Genomic DNA, 6,313 nt, shown 5'->3' on the forward strand with positions numbered 1-6,313 from the left:
AACAACTTGTCCCTTTGTCATAGAGCCAAACTATGGCACCCGCTAGTTGAAAATTCCCTAATGTTTTCTTCTCTAATGTATTCAGAGGAGTCTGATGACTAGGGAGTTTGGTGCTGAGGTTATAGCCCAAAATGGGGATCCCAGGGGCTCCTTTCCTGGTCCATTTGGGGAGGGGCAGCTCTTCCTCCTCTAGGTGGATTTCTTAGATTGCTGCTGCTGCTTCTAGATGACACTGTGGTCACAACCAGTAATCTCTCCTGTGGGCTGAAACTGTCCTCTCCTACCTAGTTAAGGAAAGGAGAGGCTCAGCTGATAGCACCAGAGCCACCCCCCCCACACCCATGAGCCCTGAAGCTACATTCTAGAGGCCACAGGTAGCCTAGGACTCCAAGCCAACCCCACCTCAACCTGAGAATTAGGAATAGCAGCAGGCCATGTAAAGGAACATGGGGATCAGAAAGCCAAGAAGCCCTCTACACCATTCTAGAGTGGAGGGCATTCTGGGGGAGAGAGGAAAAGAGGGCTCTTTCTGGGAACCTGCGCTGTCCCCTCTCCTGATCTCATATTGGAGGGCAATTAAAAAAGGATATGTGTGACCTCAGGCCCTGTGGGTCCCTAAGTCTCGTGTAGGTGCATAAATCCCTATCTTTGTAAGCAGGACAAGGCTGGTGGTGTGGAGATGATTGCATTTAAGGCAGGGGTTAGGGAGTGAATTGAATATGCAGATCTGAGGACCTGAAGGAGTTTGTCAGACAGGAAATTGGTGTTCCACAGAACTGAGGGGACAGAATGTGCAGCAGTGGGAGATGGTGTTTCAGGGGAAAAGCACAAAGCTGTGTAGGTAAGAGGGAGTGGTGACCTTGAGACACACATCAATATTGACAGGGACAGGAAGACTGGTAGGCACTGCAAATTCCAGGGTTTCATACAGAACTCTGGGCTGTGTTGTATTAGGAATTGCACAGGTTGGGGGGCCCAAGGAGAGGTATTGGGGTTCTAATTATGTTAGCAGTTGATGTGTCATTCATAGGAACAAAGGGCCCCAAGGGAGGGGGAGAAGCCAGGGGCTATAAGAAGCCAGTGGAGCATTCCCTGGGCTGCTATGCCCAGAACCTGCTTTGAAGTGCTTCTCTTTCCAGAAACAGCCCCTCAGCTCCTCCCTGGCTTCTTGCTCTTGTTCCATCCATGACTCCACAATTTGACCTTACAACTCCCTGCTCCCTGCCCCCAGCCATTCTTCTCTCTTGGTGGATGGGGATGGAGGCTCCACTTCCCATGCTCTGCCAGGAATCCTCTCCACCCCACATTCCATGTATGCCTTAAAGCCTCAAGCCTTCTTAAGCCTCAGCCTCCTTAACCCTCACAGACAGGAGACTGGGAGGGGCCCTTTGCCTCAGACCCTTTAGCTGAGAACTGGCCAGTAGCAAAGGCCACACTTCGCAACTCTTCAGGGCACCTCTGAGACACTGACAGCCATCTTGTTCTCTCCAGAACCAAATGGGATCCCTCCCTTACCCACCAAGGAAGTGGCAGCTCTACTCAGGCCCCCAAGGGCACAGGGCCACCCCTCACAATTCCCAGCTAACATAGGTTTTAACGCTTAATTCCTCTCTGACCCTCCATAAATCTACCCTAGGAGGTAGCTACCTCCTTTATCTAGTCCAGATTAGAAAATCATTTAACTTCCTGCTCATCTTTTCTCAATTTTACTCTATAAGCACTTGTTGAATATTTGCCTAATGACATGGTTTATGCTGCCATAATTTGTTTTTGACACCAGGTAGTATAGAAAGATGAAATGAAGAATAAAGAACTTCCATCTTTACCACTAACTTCCTTTTATAGACCCCTGCTTTGAAAACCTGTTCTGCGATTCATCCCGTTTCCTCACTCCCCCATCCTTCTCTCTGTTGTATAAATTTGAGATTGTCTGAATTTTTATTTCACCAAGCTAACATTTCTTTTCTTTTTTCTTTTTAATTTATTGGGGTGACAATTATTAGTAAAATTACACAGATTTCAGGTGTACAATTCTGTATTACATCATCTATAAATCCCATTGTGTGTTCACCACCCAGAGTCAGTTCTCCTTCCATCACCATATATTTGATCCCCTTTACCCTCATCTCCCACCCACCCACCCTCCTTACTCTCTGGTAACCACTAAACTATTGTCTGTGTCTACAAGTTTTTGTTTCTCATTTGTTTGTCTTGTTCTTTTGTGGTTTTTGGTTCATATACCACATATCAGTGAAATCATATGGTTCTCTGCTTTTTCTTTCTCACACATTTCGCTCAGCATTACACTCTCAAGATCCATCCATGTTGTCACACATGTTCCTATATCATCTTTTCTTACCACCGAAGAGTATTCCATTGTGAATATATACCACAACTTCTTTTTTTTTCTTTTTAATTAAATTTATTGAGGTGTCAATTGTTAGTAAAATTACATAGATTTCAGGTGTACAATTCTGTATTACATCATCTATAAATCCCATTGTGTGTTCATCACCCAGAGTCAGTTCTCCTTCCATCACCATATATTCGATCCCCCTTACCCTCATCTCCCACCCTCCACCCCCACCCCCCTTACCCTCTGGCAACCACCAAACCATTGTCTGTGTCTCTGAGTTTCTGTTTCTCATTTGTTTGTCTTGTTCTTTTGTTGCTTTTGGTTTATATACCACATATCAGTAAAATCACATGGTTCTCTGATTTTTCTGTCTGACTTATTTTGCTCAGCATTACACTCTCAAGATCCATCCATGTTGTCACAAATGTTCCTATATCATCTTTTCTTACCGCCAATAGTATTCCATTGTGTATATGTACCACAACTTCTTCATCCATTCATCTATCGAAGGACATTTTGGTAGTTTCCTTGTCTTGGCCACCGTAAATAAACCTGCAATGAACATTGGAGCACACGTGTCTTTATGGATAAATGTTTTCAGATTTTATGGGTAGATACCCAGGAGAGGGATTGCTGGGTCATATGATAATTCTATTCGAAATTTTTTGAGGAACCTTCACACTGCCTTCCATAACGGCTGCACCAGTCTGCATTCCCACCAACAGTGTATGAGGGTTCCTTTTTCTCCACAACCTCTCCAACACTTGTTACTATTTGTCTTGTTGATGATAGCCATTCTGACTGGGGTGAGGTGATATCTCATTGTGGTTTTGATTTGCATTTCTCTGATGATTAGTGATGTTGAGCATTTTTTCATATGTCTATTTGCCATTTGTATGTCCTCTTTGGAGAAATGTCTCTTCAGGTCCTCTGCCCATTTTTCAATTGGGTTGTTTGTTTTTTTGTTGTTGAGTTGCATGAGTTCCTTGTATATTTTGGATATTAGCCCCTTATCGGAGGCACTGTTTGCAAAAATCCTCTCCCATTCAGTTGGTGGCCTCTTTATTTTCTTGATGGTTTCCTTTGCTGTGCAGAAGCTTTTAAGTTTCATATAGTCCCATTCGTTTATTTTAGCTTTTACTTCCCTTGCCTTTGGAGTCAAATTCACAAAATGCTCTTTGAACCCAAGGTCCATAAGTTTAGTACCTATGTTTTCTTCTATGCAGTTTATTGTGTCAGGTCTTATGCTTAAGTCTTTGATCCATTATGAATTAATTTTGGTACATGGTGACAAATAGCACTCCAGATTCATTATTTTGCACGTGGCTATCCAATTCTCCCAGCACCATTTATTGAAGAGGCTGTCTTTCCTCCATTGCATGTTTTTAGCTTCTTTGTCAAAAATTATCTGTCCATATTTATGTGGTTTTATTTCTGGGTTCTCAATTCTATTCCATTGGTCTATGTGTCTGTTTTTCTGCCAATACCATGCTGTTTTGATTACTGTAGCCCTGTATTACAAGCCAAAGTCAGGAAGTGTGATACCTCCAGTATTATTCTTTTTTCTTAAGATTGCTTTGGCTATTTGGGGTCTTTTGCGGTTCCAAACAAATCTGATGATTTTTTGTTCTATTTCTTTTTTTTTTAAATTTTATTTTATTAAATTTATTGGGGTGACAATTGTTAGTAAAATTACATAGATTTCAGGTGTACAATTCTGTATTACATCATCTATAAATCCCATTTTTTTCTATTTCTTTAAAAAATGCCATTGGTTTTTTATGGGGATTGCATTAAATCTGTATATTGCTTTGGGTAATATGGCCATTTTAACTATGTTGATTCTTCCAATCCATGAGCAAGGAATGTCTTTCCATTTCTTTGTGTATTCTTCAATTTCTTTATAAAATGTCTTATAGTTTTCAGAATATAGGTCCTTCACATCCTTGGTTAAGTTTATTCCAAAGTATTTTATTCTTTTTGTTGCAATTGCAAAAGGAATTGTTTATTGTATTTCTTTTTCTGAGATTTCATTGTTAGTATATAGGAAAGCAATGGACTTTGTACGTTGATTTTGTAGCCATGAGCTTTACTGTATTCATTGATTGTTTCTAATAGCTTTTTGGTGGAGTCTTTAGGGTTTTCTATATATAGCATCATGTCATCTGCAAAGAGTGATAATTTAACTTCTTCATTCCCAATTTGGATGCCTTTTATTTCTTTCTCTTGCCTGATTGCTCTGGCAAGGACTTCCAACACCATGTTGAAAAGCAGAGTGATAGGGGATAGCCCTGTCATGTTCCTGAATGTAGAGCAAAGGGCTTCAGTTTTTCACCATTAATTATGAGATTAGCTGAGGGCTTGTCATATATGGCCTTTATTATGTTGAGGTATTTTCCTTCTATACTTATTTTATTAAGTGTTTCAATCATAAATGGATGTTGTATCTTGTCAAATGCTTCTTCTGCATCAGTTGAGATAATCATATGATTTTTGTCCTTTATTTTGTTATGTGATGTATCACATTGATGGATTTGCGGATGTTGAACCATCCTTGTGCCCCGGGGATGGACCCGACTTGGTCGTGATGAATAATCTTTTTAATGCATTGTTGCATTCGATTTGTTAGAATTTCATTTAGGATTTTTTCATCTGTATTCGTCAGAGATATTGGTCTGTAATTTTCCTTTTTTGTGCTCTCCTTACCAACTTTTGGTATCAGGGTAATGTTGACCTCATAAAATGAGTTAGAGAGTACTGTCTCTTCTTCAATTTTTTGGAAGAGTTTGTGCAGGATTGGTATGACATCCTCTTTGAAGGTTTGGTAGAAATCACTAGTGAAGCCATCTGGTTCCGGACTTTTGCTTTTGGGAGGTTTTGGATGACTGATTCAATTTCGTTACTGGTGATCGGTCTGTTTAGATTTTCCAGTTCTTTGTGGTTCAGCCTTGGGAGGCTATATGTTTCTAAGAACTTGTCCATTTCTTCTAGGTTATTGAATTTGGTGGCATATAGTCCTTCATAGTATTCTTGGATGATCCTTTGTATTTCTGTGGTGTGCGTGATAACTTCCCCTTTTTCGTTTCTGATTTTGTTACTTAGTGTCTTCTCTCTTTTTATCTTAGTAAGTCTAGCCAAGGGTTTGTCAGTTTTGTTAACCTTTTCAAAGAACCAGCTCTTTGTCACATTAATTTTTTCTATTGCCTTTTTGTTCTCTATTTCATTTAGTTCTGCTCTAATTTTTGTTATTTCCTTTCTTCTGCTGACCTTGGGTTTTACTTGTTCTTCTTTTTCTAGTTCTTTAAAGTGTAACATGAGGTTATTTACTTGGGATTTTTCTTGTTTTTGAGATAGGCCTGTAATGAGGTAAATTTCCCTCTTAAAACTGCTTTCACTGCATCCCAAAAATTTTGGTAGGATGTATTTTCATTGTCATTTGTTTCTATGTATCTTTTGATCTCTCCTCTAATTTCTTCTTTGACCCAGTCGTTCTTTAAAAGTATGTTGTTTAATCTCCATGTATTTGTGTTTTTTCCTTCTTTGTTTTTGCAATTGATATCCAATTTCAGAGCCTTGTGATCAGAGAATATGCTTGGTATGATTTCAATCTTCTTAAATTTGCTGAGGCTGATTTTATGTCCCAATATATGGTCTATTCTTGAGAATGTTCCGTGTACACTAGAAAAGAATGTATAGTCTGATGTTATAGGATGAAGTGCTCTATAAATATCAATTATGTCCATTTCATCTAATGTGTCATTTAGGGCTGCTATTTCATTTTTATTTTCTGTTTGGATGATGTATCCATAGCTGTCAATGATGTATTTAAGTCCCCTAGTATAATTCTGTTTTGTTCAATTTCTCCCTTTAGTTCTGTTAGTAGTTGCTTGATATGGTTTCAATCTTCTTAAATTTGCTGAGGCTGATTTTATGTCTCAATGTATGGTCGATCCTTGA

Source organism: Rhinolophus sinicus, chromosome 18 (genome assembly GCF_057876585.1).
Source record: "Rhinolophus sinicus isolate RSI-liver-muscle chromosome 18, RSI-T2T, whole genome shotgun sequence".
In the NCBI taxonomy this organism is placed as follows: domain Eukaryota; kingdom Metazoa; phylum Chordata; class Mammalia; order Chiroptera; family Rhinolophidae; genus Rhinolophus; species Rhinolophus sinicus.